The sequence below is a fragment of the Tamandua tetradactyla genome, chromosome 21 (genome assembly GCF_023851605.1).
Source record: "Tamandua tetradactyla isolate mTamTet1 chromosome 21, mTamTet1.pri, whole genome shotgun sequence".
Lineage (NCBI taxonomy): Eukaryota > Metazoa > Chordata > Mammalia > Pilosa > Myrmecophagidae > Tamandua > Tamandua tetradactyla.
The window spans coordinates 46,847,005-46,860,568 of NC_135347.1; the positions used below are offsets into that span (position 1 = coordinate 46,847,005).

General features: G+C 33.6%; 1 long non-coding RNA gene across 3 annotated transcripts in view; it reads left to right on the top strand.

The window, feature by feature from the left end:
* Positions 1–12,042, top strand: part of LOC143665364 (uncharacterized) — a 59,673-nt gene extending 47,631 nt beyond the window's left edge. For 2 of the 3 annotated variants that reach the window (XR_013166914.1, XR_013166913.1), the window contains exons 3-4: positions 6,390–6,565; positions 12,000–12,042. This is a non-coding gene — a long non-coding RNA (uncharacterized LOC143665364). Of the gene's footprint in view, positions 1–6,389; positions 6,566–6,703; positions 6,747–11,999 lie in introns of those variants that run through there. The other variant, XR_013166915.1, reaches the window with a different exon arrangement.
* Positions 12,043–13,564: the final 1,522 nt, after the last annotated feature.

The window sequence follows — 13,564 nt, forward strand, 5'->3', positions numbered from 1 at the left end:
GGGAACAGGTCAAAATAGCTAAAGGCAAACTGCGGTCAATTAATCTTAAGTTATTGCTATCTAGATGTCAATATGAAGAATGGATTTTTAAAATTCAATTAATCTTTATTTTATCTTATCTCCTACCACAGTTTTCCATTGATCATATGTCACATATGTCACAATGAAAACAGAGTCAGCTCAAAACTTTAATTTGCTTCTGTATTATTCTCACTGTATTCAAAAGCCTAATTAGAGATATTAAGTGACTTAAAATGTCTTTTGATTTAAATTATCAAGTTAATTTAATCATATCTATTATCATCATATGTCATAAAAATAATCAAGTTGATATTTTATACTTCTCATTTTCATAATTGCTATATGATATTATTTAAATAAGAAAATGCAATAGAATTAAAAATCAGTTGTATATTTTTATCTGAGATTTTTAACTATTTTACATTTTCTAGATTCTGTGTATATAACATAATTTATTTACAATTTTAAATCTTGTTAAGGCTTTGGAGTACATATTACCTCATAATTAATATAATTGAATGTTGTATATTTTAATGGAGCTACTCATTTCCTTCTCCATTGATTCATCTAGGTAATCTGTGGATACCCAACTGCTAATATCTAAAAGGTGTGCTCTCATGGAATGTAGGGAATTGCTTTGCATTGAATTTGAATCTGTTAGTGTGGAAACTTTAGATTTTACTCATCAAATTTCTTGACCATTTTGCATTTCTTTCTTCTCAGAGATAATACATAAGCTTAATTTTCCACTGATCTGTGCCTTAAGCTTATTGCCTGTTTTGTTTTTTTCCCCAAGGCTTTCATTCACTTTTCTCACAGATGTCTTCCCAAGGAGCTTCATTTCTTTAGAGGAAAAAGTACTTGGGTTGGAATGACCCTTCAGAGGTCTACTTGTCTTTCTTATCAAGGAGTAATACATCAACTTCATAAAACAAAAGAAAAGAAATGAATGCAGATTGCAATGCATTAAGAAAGAATGCATGATGAGAAAATAGGTACAATCATTCCGATTAAGATTAGAGGAGTTTATTTACACAAACTTGGTCAAGGAATTTATGACCTTAGTGAAAGGACATAGCCAGCCTGAGATGACTTTTCAGGGGGAAAAATGGGTAAATAAAGATTCCTCTCTTACTCTCCTATTTCCCTCTGGTCTTCTCTTGGCCAACATAAATAATTTCCAAAGCCTTGGGAACCAGTTGATATAATCCATTCATGATGGAAAAAGATGATGACTAGATCTGGAGGATAAATGTAAAATAACCAGCACAATTGATAAGCATAAGAAGCAAAGCATGCAACTAGCAAGCAAATTGAATTCAAGAGGAAAATGATTCTCTTATTTTCATACAAGAGAGCCCAGTACACATTTGTGGACAGAAGAAGAGTTAGAAATTGTAGGAGATTGAGGAAAATGTGGAGAAAGAGTAGTTGAGGAAACAAAAATTGAGAGGCAGGAGCTGTTGTATAAATGACAAATATAAGTCCACAACAATCAAAGAATTAAGGAATATCTATGTGGTTACACATACACACACACACATACTGAATGTAAAGTTTTTAAAAAACCTCACAGACATAGCATCTAGTGCACTTTATATAGGCCTCTTTATATTCCCAATTTCTTTTTTTAATTATTTTATTTATAAAAGCAGATTGTGGGAATGCAAGGGTAAATCAGTGGTAGAATTCTTGCCTGCCATACAGGGGACCCGGATTCGAATCTCGGTCCATGCACTTCCCAAAAAACAAACAAGCAAGCAAAACTAACAAACAAAAAACAGACAAATGAAAATTCAACGAATGATGCTGTAATAACAGGATATTCACATGGGAAAAGAATGAAACGTGACTCTGCCAAAAAAAAAAAAAATCCCAAAAACAAAACAGGTTTTGTCTCTGCTTTAGGGTTACATAAGGTAAGTTCTAGACCTTTAATTAAATGAATTAAATGAATATGTAGAATAATTAGAATATATGTAAGCTCTGAAACAGAACAAAAACAAATGGGACAGTCACCTGGTCTCTAAAAGTTAAAAATATCCAGAAGAAATACATTTTGTAAAGCTTTTGCAAGTCAAATTACTCTGGCTAAAACAAAATGATAAAAACAAAATCCTTAGGAAAATAGAAGAAAGAAAAAAATTTAATAGAGATGAAAGACATTTCATAGAGAAGGCACTATCTAAGATTTGCCTTTACAAACAGGTAAGGTTTCAAATGGTAGAGAATATGGTAGGCACATTTTAGCAAAAGGGAATAATAAAGAGGGAGCAAAGTCAAGGAAAAATGAAAATAGATAATGCGGACGTGGTGAAGAAGTGCAATATAATTAGCACAGGATATATATGTAGAGGATGTGGTATAGACTTCACATTGCTTACCCAGTATTCAGCCTCAGTTTCTTCCTTACTAACAGTACTCTGCTTTCATGTATGGTGGAGATATTCCTGAGTTAATAACACCATTTCCCCAACCATCTTGCAGATAGAGGTGGCCATATGATTAATTTCTGGCCAAAGTTGATGGATAGGCAAATGTTTTTTAAAAGGAGGCTGACAATTAAGAGGTATTTTTGCCCTTTGCTTTTCCCTTCTTCCTGCCTGGAATACAACTGTGAAGGGTGGAGCTTCAGCTGCTGTCTTGTGGCCATGAGGCAATAAGCATAGCCAATGGAAGACTGAGTAAAAGAACAGAAGGATTATGAATCCCGATGATACTATGGAGATGTTGTGCCAACCCTGCACTGTTTTTTTTAGTTTTTTGGGGGTGGTGGTGGTGGTGGTGTATGGCACAGGAATTGAACCCAGGTCTCCTGCATGGAAGGTGAGTATTCTACCACTGAACCAATCCCTGCACTGTTTATTTCCAGACTTCACAGTATATTTTTGTATAATCTTTTGAAAAGTAATTCCCTGTCTTGTTAAACCACTGGTTTGTGGATCTCCATTCCATAAGTGATGCAATTCTTAACTGACATAGAGATTTGAAAAGGGGTAATTTACATTGAATTATACAGTGCCTAATTCAGTGTCTTTTGTATTGTAAATTCTAGTGGTATTTTTTTTAATTTTTTAATTTTATTTTTTTAAATACCAAAAAACACCTAAAAAATGCAAACATTCCTATTTTGATCATTCCGTTCTACATATATAATCAGTAATTCACAATGTCATCACATAGTTGCATATCCATCATCATGATCATTTCTTGGAACATTTGCAGCTATTCAGAAAAAGAAATAAAACGAAAATAGAAAAAAAAAGATCATATATACCATACCCCTTATCCCTCCCTTTCATTGATCACTAGCATTTTAACAATTGTTCCCCCTATTATTTATTTTTATTCCATATGTTCTACTCATCTGTTGACAAGGTAGATAAAAGGAGCATCAGACACACGGTTTTCACAATCACACAGTCACACTGTGAAAGCTGTATCATTATACAATTATCTTCAAGAAACATGGCTACTGAAATACAGCTCTACATTTTCAGGCAGTTCCCTCCAGCCTCTCCATTACATCTTGATTAACAAGGTGATATCTACTTAATGGGTAAGAATAACCTCCAGGATAACCTCTCAACTCTGGAATCTCTCAGCCATTGACACTTTGTCTCATTTCACTCTTCCCCCTTTTGGTTGAGAAGATTTTCTCAATCCCTTGATGCTGAGTCTCAGCTCATTCTAGGATTTCTGTCCCACGTTGCCAGGAAGGTCCACACCCCTGGGAGTCATGTCCCATGTACACTGGTAGGGGGAGGGGGTGAGTTTGCTTGTTGTGTTGGCTGGAGAGAGAGGCCTAATTATATTTATCAAATGCATGAATTAATCAATAGTGGGTCTCCTTTAAAACCTGAAAAGCATGATGGAAAAAAGAATAAGGGAAATTCTTCACTGATATCCTAAAAGAAGTTTTACTGGATAAAGAGATGAATAGGTTTAAAATGGAATTAAATTCACTCCTCAAGGACTATATTAAGTAAAACTAAGGACACTTTAGTTACATCCCACTTGTATTAAAGTACATATTGAGAAAGGAAGCTGCTACATTCTAGCTATTTATATTAGAAAGAAAGGTAAGAGCTGGATGGCCCACTGGTCTGATCTTGAATGACATTTCTTATATTGCCTTTATGCTGTGTTGCTAAGAGGATGATTCATACCACTTTTAAAGGCCTACAACACTCTTGTTATAACTCATTTCAATAGCTCACACCCCCAGGATTTTCTTTCCATCTAACTGACATTGATTGCACTGTTATTAAAGTAGATAGAATAGAATATGTCCCTGTTCTCTGTAAAAGAATTCCAACAGAGGCCAAAGTTCTATTAATGTTCTTAAAAAATAAAAACAAAAATTATGGTGGAATTTTGAGTTGATCTGATATGACTAGAATATAACTTCTCCTAAATATGTTTGAAGAGCTTAGGAAGTGATTAGAAGAGAAGAGTGAATTATTTTGATGCTCATACTGTCATTCTTGAATCCTTACCATACAAAAAATTATATACTAACAACACAAGTCAGCATATACTAAGAATCTAAAATGGATATGTGTGCTATTACGTAAATAAATGTCAGATCTTGACTAACTCAATCTTGCAATTTATGATGTTGACATCTTTCAAAACTTTAATATATTGAAATAGAAAAATTTTTATTTTACTTATATACATACTCACATATATAAAACATATAAATGCAATCATGTGAACCTAAAGAGTTATTCAGAAAGCACATATTAGATTACTTCAACTGTGGGGAACTGTAGTAAGTATTATGCTTGGTGTAAGGAAAAAACAGGTGTGATTCCATGTAGTTTTGCATATATTTGGAGCAATTTCATAAAACACTGAAATACATTTGAGAACTCAAAAGGCAATATCTACAAATGTAGTTAACTAAAAAACAAGTCCTAATTTTGCCTGTAAGAGTGAAAGGCTAATACATTCACGAAAAAAATCATTCTATTATTATTTTTTAGTTAAATGAGATAAAATATTTAAAGCACTTAGTACAGAATCTAACATGAAGCTACTTATTGAAAAGGTATTAATTTCGTTTTCCATTAGTATCCGGCACATTTGAAATTGCAAATAGCAAATGATGTTAAGACTTACTCTTTCTAAAACACTTCTTTTATCATTTCGCTTCCCCTGATCAATTGCCTATTGATTATTTCTCTCTGTTCTAAAATGAAAGTGTTTTGGTCAGACTCCATAGATCTCCATATTGTCTCCTACCGAGCTATGCAATATTATCCCTACTTGGCCCTATATTTGTCCAATCCTGACTCTTTGATGATTTCATGAATGTTAGACTTATTTTCACTTCACCACTTTAGTCATGCTACATCTGGTAACTGAAATGCCTTTTCCCTTATAGAACCCATGTATCAAATCTTATACTTGCCAGCCACAGTTTCCACCACTATTGGGGAGCCTTTTTAAATTATCACAATCCCAACAAACTCTTCCACTTTGGGCTCAGTATTTTACTTGAAATCACCAACATAAAATTATTGATCTTTAAATACACTAAAGAGGTTTTGGGAAGAGAAGAAAAATTGATAAATATTTAATGTATTACCAAGTATGATTTTATAAAACCTTGTGAATTGGAAGAAATGGATGAGATACTGAGATATTCATACACTCATCAAATATTGATTGAGAACCCATTTGTGTCAATCACTATTCTAGATGCTTGGGATTAAAATATCTGTAGAGTGGAAAATCCATATTCCTGCTGTGTAAACTAACATCAAATGGAGACACAGATATTAAAGAATAAATATGAAAATGAATAAGTCATCTAGGGTGTTGCAAATGAGAATTATTATGGAAAAAGGATTAAGACAGGGCATAAAGTTTGAACAGTTAATGGGTATTACCAAAGAAATGTGGAGATGGAGTAAACAAGAGTAAATTTTTTAGGAATGGGTCTATAAAGGCAAAGGGAGAAAAAGGCACCAGATAGAAAGGAGACTAAACACAGAAAGGGTCTATTAGTTGTTTGCTTTTAGAGAAGGGAAGCAACTGAAAAAAAAAAGATGCAGTCAATTGTCACCAGTTTTATGCAGAAACAGGAAAATATGTATGAGCAGGTGAGCAATGGGAGCAGAGACTGTATCCACCCAAGCACTGGTCATACTCGGGTAAATGGCTATTTGAGTCTGTTTCGAGATAAAGCAAAGATTGATGATCCCACCTTGATCTTATCAATGTGTGCTTGCCCGTACTCTTGGGAACTCTAGGTGTTTCCCCCTTTTTTTATGTGATAAAAGGTGAATACAAGATAATGTAGACAAATAATGCGTGGACTGAAGCTATACACCATTAATTTGGACTGTTTTTTTCAGAGGACTCGTGGAAAGTGATAGGGAGCTACAAGGACACCTGAACCCGTCACTCCAAAGGAGGAGTTTGAAGACTTAAAAGTCTGGAAGATGTGATATAAACTGAGACTCAAAATCAACTTCCTTGACTGTGCTGAGCGATGTGAACAGATCACGGAATACACTAGTATTGACGTTGTGTTGGTATTCACATCGATTGTGTACTGGTATTGTATTGGTATAGGTGTTGGTGCTGATGCTGGTGTTAACGCTGGTGTTGATGGTAATTTCTAATTTTTGTAAAAACATGCACTTAATACTTTGATATTTTTAGATAGAATGAACTCATGTGACACTTGGGCTACTGTGGCAACTGAGGATCATGATTTTCTGGGAGGGTCTCCGGGCTGAGATCTGGGTGTGTTGGCCAGTCAGCAAAATGACAATTAGGAGCCTACATCCCAAGGTGAAGAATCTAGGTATAAATATATCTCTTCAAAAAAATTGTAATAGATTCCTAAACTATGGCTGAAAAACCAGAGCCCACTGAAACTCTAATGAGAGGTTGAATGAGCAATTACACCTATTGTTATAAGATCAACTAGCAATGACTATTTCTGCAATTTGAGAGGAAAATTCAAATCAAACTTAATGAATATGTTCATCTCTCTCTAAAAGCTGAAAGGAAGCTTGCATCTGTATAATTTTTAGAAGAGAACCTACATGGGGCAACAAAAGGAGAATATACTATTCTTAAATGACTCAGAACTGGTATCAACAAGACTGTAGTTTATTATAGTTGTTGGGATCAGGCTGACTTGAGAACTAGTTCTGACTTTGCTACTTTGTTAGCTTTAAGACCTTGAGTGAGCTACTTGAGCTCTCATCATAAAATAAAGATTCCAATAGTAATTGTAATATATGTTTGCAGGAGAACTTAACACAGGTAAAATGAATTAGCTTTGTCTTTGATACAAAATAAATGAGTGGTATGGGTATTGTATTTTTATTGATACTGGTGTCAGTTTTGGTTTTAGTCTCAGTATTGATCCTAGTACTGGTATTGGTATTGGTATTGGCATTTATAATGGTATTAGTGTTCATATTGGTATTGATGTTGTGTTGGTACTCACATCGATTGTGTACCGGCATTGTATTGGTGTAGGTGTTGGTGCCGATGTTGGAGTTAATGCTGGCATTGATGTTGGTTTGGTGTAGTATTGGCATTGGTGTGTTATTGGTACAATGCTGCTGTACACGTGTTGGTGTTGGTTTGGCATTGAGATCACTGCCAAGTGCAGTCTGAAGGCAATTGTTAGTGTAATGGGATTTGGGTCCCAGTGTTAGTCATATGTGAGGAATGGAATCTGCTAAGAAACTAAGAAATATTCATTTTCAGTAACTTGGATGATGAACATCTTTCCAATTAAAGAAAAGAGAGCACTCCTGAAGTCTATCAATAAAACAATTTCAGGGTCTCACGCAGATATAAAACTGCCTAATAGGTTGGGATGGAAATGTAAGCTCGAGTGTAGGCATTAAAATACATATTTGAAAGGATCACGGTGTAGGTTAAATGAAATACATATCTACAGTAATTCATGGTACATGGAAGAGAACTTAGAATTATTTCCCTGTCAATCTTCTCTTGCCTCTACAAATTTATGTTTTTTTTTTCCCACCTGGCTGTGAAGAACAGACCCAACTACAACCACTGTCTCTCTGATGCTTTCATTTTCTGTGGAAATAAGACTTTATTCATCTCCTTAAACTAAAAGGAAGTCAATATATATGAATAAAGAATGTAACAAATTCTGAACTCAAGATAATTTAAAATAGTTCTTTTTATACCCAGGAATGATCTTGTAATAAATGCAGTCAGGAGAACTGGCTAGAGAAAATCTCTATTCATTCTCCTTTCCTTCAGCTAAAAAATAAAAGCATCTTTTAAATGTAAAATACCTTACAGCAAATTTGAAAGATAAAGAATAAAAAATGCTGATGCTCAAAGATGATTTCCAATTTTTGTTAAAATATGCACTTAATACTTTGATAGTTTTAGAAATTGGGAAATCAAGCCAACGGACAAGAAATTAATGTTTGTGTAAGTTTCCTCCTGAAGGCTGAACAGAGGGTTACAATTGTATAGTCCCTAGAAGATAGCCAAAAAGGCAAAAAATAAAAACAGAGGTCATATCTTTATCTAATAGAAAATGAAATATTCAATTTTAACAGCAGGTCTGCATACTTGATGTAAAAATTCTGACTACCAAGTTCGTCAAGTCTATTAAGTATTTTCTAGCTTAATTACATCTATTTACCTTCATAGTTATATTATCATAGGTTTTAGTACATCTTTAAATAGTTGTTTATACGTACATAACCATCTGGATTATGAGCTTGGACGGAGACCATGAATCATCCATCTTTTATTCACTAGAGTTCTTAAAAATAGTTTTGTCAGTATATATTTCTAATTGAATGAAATTGTCCTGATTCATATGAAAACAAGCTTGAATTGTTTAACTTTTCCTTTTGCTATAATAATTTAAACATAAACCCTCTGATTTCCATTTTCAATTTACATGGCTTGTTTTGATGACTGGAATATACTAAGAAAAATACTTTTTTTCTCAATTATGAAACAGAGAAACATGGGGTAACTTATATAGTGTGTTTTGTGACAGATTTTAAATTAAAGAAGACAGATTATTTGTTTAGAGTAAAGGAGGTAGATTTTTGTTTGTTTCGTTTTACCTGAATAAATGATAGAGCTGGAATAATATTTGGAAATGCAATAAAGATGATAAGAAAGAGGATGTAGAACATTTCCATCTTCACAGAAAGGAAGATATAGTCAGGGATAAAACTGAATAGTTTCATTAGGGCCTCTGAGGCCAGCACAAAATAATAGGACAAGGAAACAGAAATTCAATGATCACTATAAGCTGCCTTAGCACCTAACAAGAAATCAAAGAGTAAAAGGTATGCAAATATGTGAATAACTAACAGTGATAGTATCATTATACCTAGCTATAATATTAGAGGTGTGGTAGTCAAAGATGAAGAGATTTTGAAACACGGCATGAAATTCTGGGTTCATGAACCACTTTTCCTGGTTACCAGTAGGACACTGAATTTTGGAATAACTATATAACCAAACCAAAAGGCTCATGAGGAGCGTCATATGCAAGTAGACTTTAAAAGAAAGCGATCAGTAGTTGAAGCTTGCTCTCTTTTTCTATCACAAACACACACACATACACACACTTTGGGGATAGATTTAAGGCTCTTACATTAGGTCCTTAGGAAACCACACAATAATCATGTACTTTATGATGTCCTAACTTATGCGCTAATCATTTTGACAGCTTGGTAATTTTGAAGATGAAATCAGATATTACCTGAACTATTTTTATCGTCCTTAATGTTAATCAATCTGTGAAACCCAGAAATTGTGTAATACTTCTAGTTTATGTTAAATAAATACTAATGTCTGAACTGATCTGATCTGGTGTGGAATTAAAGCCTTACTTTGGAAAACAGATATTTATAGACATTCTCACCAGATATCATCCTCATCTCATTTCCCTATACCCCCATATCCTAGACCAGAAGGACACACTTAAGACATAATAAAAGGCAAAATGACTCTTCTGCATTATCATTTTCAAAGTGATATTAAGGCATCAGATGGACAAACGGTTTTCTTTCTGTTAGATTTTTTTATAGTATATATCAAAAAATGCATCCTTTGGTCACATCTTTGAAAATAAAAATTTATGCCAGAATTCACATTTTCTCATCTAAAACAGAATTACAAAGCACTCTTTTCCAGTTTTATAAATACTTAGTTTTTTAAAAAGTTATTAGAGTAATTTTAGAACAGCTCTAGATTTACAGAAAAATTGAGCAGATAATGCAGACTTCCCATATACCTGCATTCTCTTGAGGTTAATGTAAGTAGTATAATATTTTTAATTTCAAATTCCAGTTGTTAATTGATGGCATATTGGAAATCAATAGACTTTTTATATGAACCGTATATCCTGCAACCTCACTATAATTAATTGCAAGAGGCTTTTTATTAGACAGAAAAGCAATCCATCTGCAAACAAAGAATCTTTTATTTCTTCCTTCCCAAGATGTATACTTTTTTATTTCATTTTCTCCTATTCCATTAGCTAGGACTTCCAATGCAATGTTGAATAGGAGTGGTGAGATGGGACATCCTTGTTTTGTTCCAGATCTCAGCAGTAAAGCATCTGGTTTCTCACCACCAAGTATGCAGTTGCCTATAATTTTTTGGTAGTAGTTTTTTATCAGGTTGAGTGAGTTTCCCTGTATTGCTAGTTTGATGAGAGTTTTTAATTGAGTGGGTATTGGATTTTGTCAAACTTTTTTTGTTGTTATGATCATGATTTCTTTTCTGTAGCCTATTGATGTGATTAATTAATTGATTTCAAATGTTGAACCTGTCTTCCCACTTGGTTAAATCTTACTTGGCCAAAGTGTATAATGATTTTTTCACTTCTGGATTTCATTTGCTAATATTTTGTCGAAGAACTTTTCATATATGTTCATAAGCGCTATTAGCCTGTAGTTTTTCATTCTTGTGATATCTTTATCTGGTTTTGGTATTAAGATCATGCTCATAAAATTGGGCAGTAAATGCTACCTCTGCATCTATTTTCTAGAAGAGGTATGTTTATCATTTCCTCCTTGAATATTTGGTAGAATTCATCAGTGAAATCATGTATACTTGGTTCTTTCCTTTTTGAAAAGTTATTAGTTATTTGATTCAATTTCTTTAATATATATATAGGCTTATTCTGATTATCTCTATCTTCTTGTACAATATAGTACTGTGTGTCTTTCTAAGAATTGGTCTATTTCATCTAAGTCATCAAATTTGTGGCATAGACTTTTTAATAATATTCAGGTATTATTCCTTCAATGTCCATAGGATCAGTAGTGATAATCTCTCTTTCACTTATTAAATTTTTCTTTAATTTTTTAAATTCTTTTTCAGTTAGTCTGGCTAGAAAATTATTTTCGTGATCTTTTCAAAAAACCACATTTTGGATTTATGGCTTTTTTTCTATTGATTTTCTATTTTCAAATACATTTCATGTCCCCCTGCTTGAAATGTGAGGGGACTTTTCTCCACTCTCTATGTGAGAACTTGATGAGGTTCCTGGAAGTAAAACCCATGAAAGTGGGAGGCCCCTCTAAGACTGGTCCTCAGTAGTTTCTAATTCTCTAGATAATCCACATTCAGCTCCTGCAATTAATCAAAACTGATTTTGATTGTGATTCTCTGTACTTGCCTTTCTCTCTAAATTCTGGGGTCATGGTTTACCGTGACCTCAATTCTCTGAAGGATGAGAAGAAAATTCATTGATTTTCAATTTGTTCAGCTTTTCTTCTTAAGATAGGAATGACAACTTAGAAGCCTTTTACATGTCAGCATTGAAATTTTAGAGCACAAAAATCTACATGCTTTTTTTTTTTTTTGTATGCTGAATGGCAGGGTCACATTTCATTATTTTTCCATGTGAGTATCCTGTTATTGCAGCACCATTTGTTGAATTGTTTGCTTTGCTTATCTGTTTTTTTTTTTTTTTTTGGAAGGTGCATGAACTGGGAATCAAACCCAGATCTCCCACATGGCAGGTAAGAATTCTACCACTGAACTATCCTTGCATCCCCTAAGATTTAATTATTGTAAGAAATACGGTAGAACACGTTTGCAGGAGAATGAGAAAGTATATTTATCAGTACCAACTTTGATAAACAGAAATATGGTTTCATCATTAATATAGATGCTAACTTAGTTTTATTTTCTCCTATGAGGATTATCAGAAGATACTACATGCTCTTTTTAAGAAGTATTTGGAAGTGCTTAGAATCTAATGTTTGCCAACATCTAAAGCTAATAATAAAAATTAGGCAGGAAAAAAGTAGAGTATGCAATATTTGTGTTCAAATCAAATGCATTTTGCTGAGTAAATACATTGGAAAATTTTCATTGTATTTCAAAAATCACAATATTTCTTTCACTTTCTTAATATACAAATCTGTCTCAGTGAAACCTACACATTTTGGTAGTATTGAGTTAAACCCTCTATGATATGTTTTGATGATTGATTTTAGCTAATAATCTTTATAATAAATCATTTTGTCTCTTCTGTAGCCTAGGACATTTACTGTGAAATAATTTGTATGCTTCTATAAAAAGGCATGAAGATGTTCATGGAATAAAGGAATTCTTTCCCTAGTTTATACCATTCAATCTAGAAGTTCATTTACACAGTCCTTGCTCCTTCCATAACAGTTGTTTACATTATGACTCATCTACTGGATTATTAGCAATTTGATGTCAGGGTAAGACTCTTTACCATCAGTGTTTCATCGTTCACTCCAAACATATATATTTAGCCATAAACATAGCATCAGGGAACCCTCAGAAGGTTCAGAAGCCAGGCACTCCCCATTGTCCAAAGAGAAAAGTGCAATGGTTAGAGCATGATCAAATTGTCCAAGTACAGTAGAGGATATTAGCAAAATGACAAATACAATGGTGTGTGTTGGGGGGTTGATTTCCATTCACTTCCTACCAATCTGTCACATTCTATATACAAGTTATATTTTTATTGACATATTTTTCAATTCTAATATAATTATCTTAACAGGGTTCAGGCTCAGAAAAGGAAGAAGAGGTGTGATTTGCTGATTTCTAAAATCTCAACAATAAGTAACATCTGCGACAATAGGAGTCTGCTTATGGGTCTTAAAAAAGGTATTTGTTTTTAATCTTTCTTTGGGAGAAGTGAAAGGCATAATGGCTTTTGCATAGAAAGTGTGATCTTAGAATGTTTAACTTAAATGTAACTTTGTGTAGGCCATTAAGTTCTGATCATAAAAAATAATTTTGCATTTTAGGTTCATTGAAATTAACTTTTTATCTCTGTATATATCAGGCTATACTAATCAATGTTTACTCTTTTGAGTGGATCCTCAGAGCTAACAAGAAATAAGCTCTTGTCTCTTATATGACATCTTCAGGAGAAAGGACCAGGACGGAGGCACCCCTCTTCCAGAGCCATTACGCAAGCTGTTGTTCAGGCTTCCTCCAAGTGTTGACTCATCAGAGAGGCTGGCCCTCACAGTGCAGTGTTAACCAGTTTTCCAGTTTC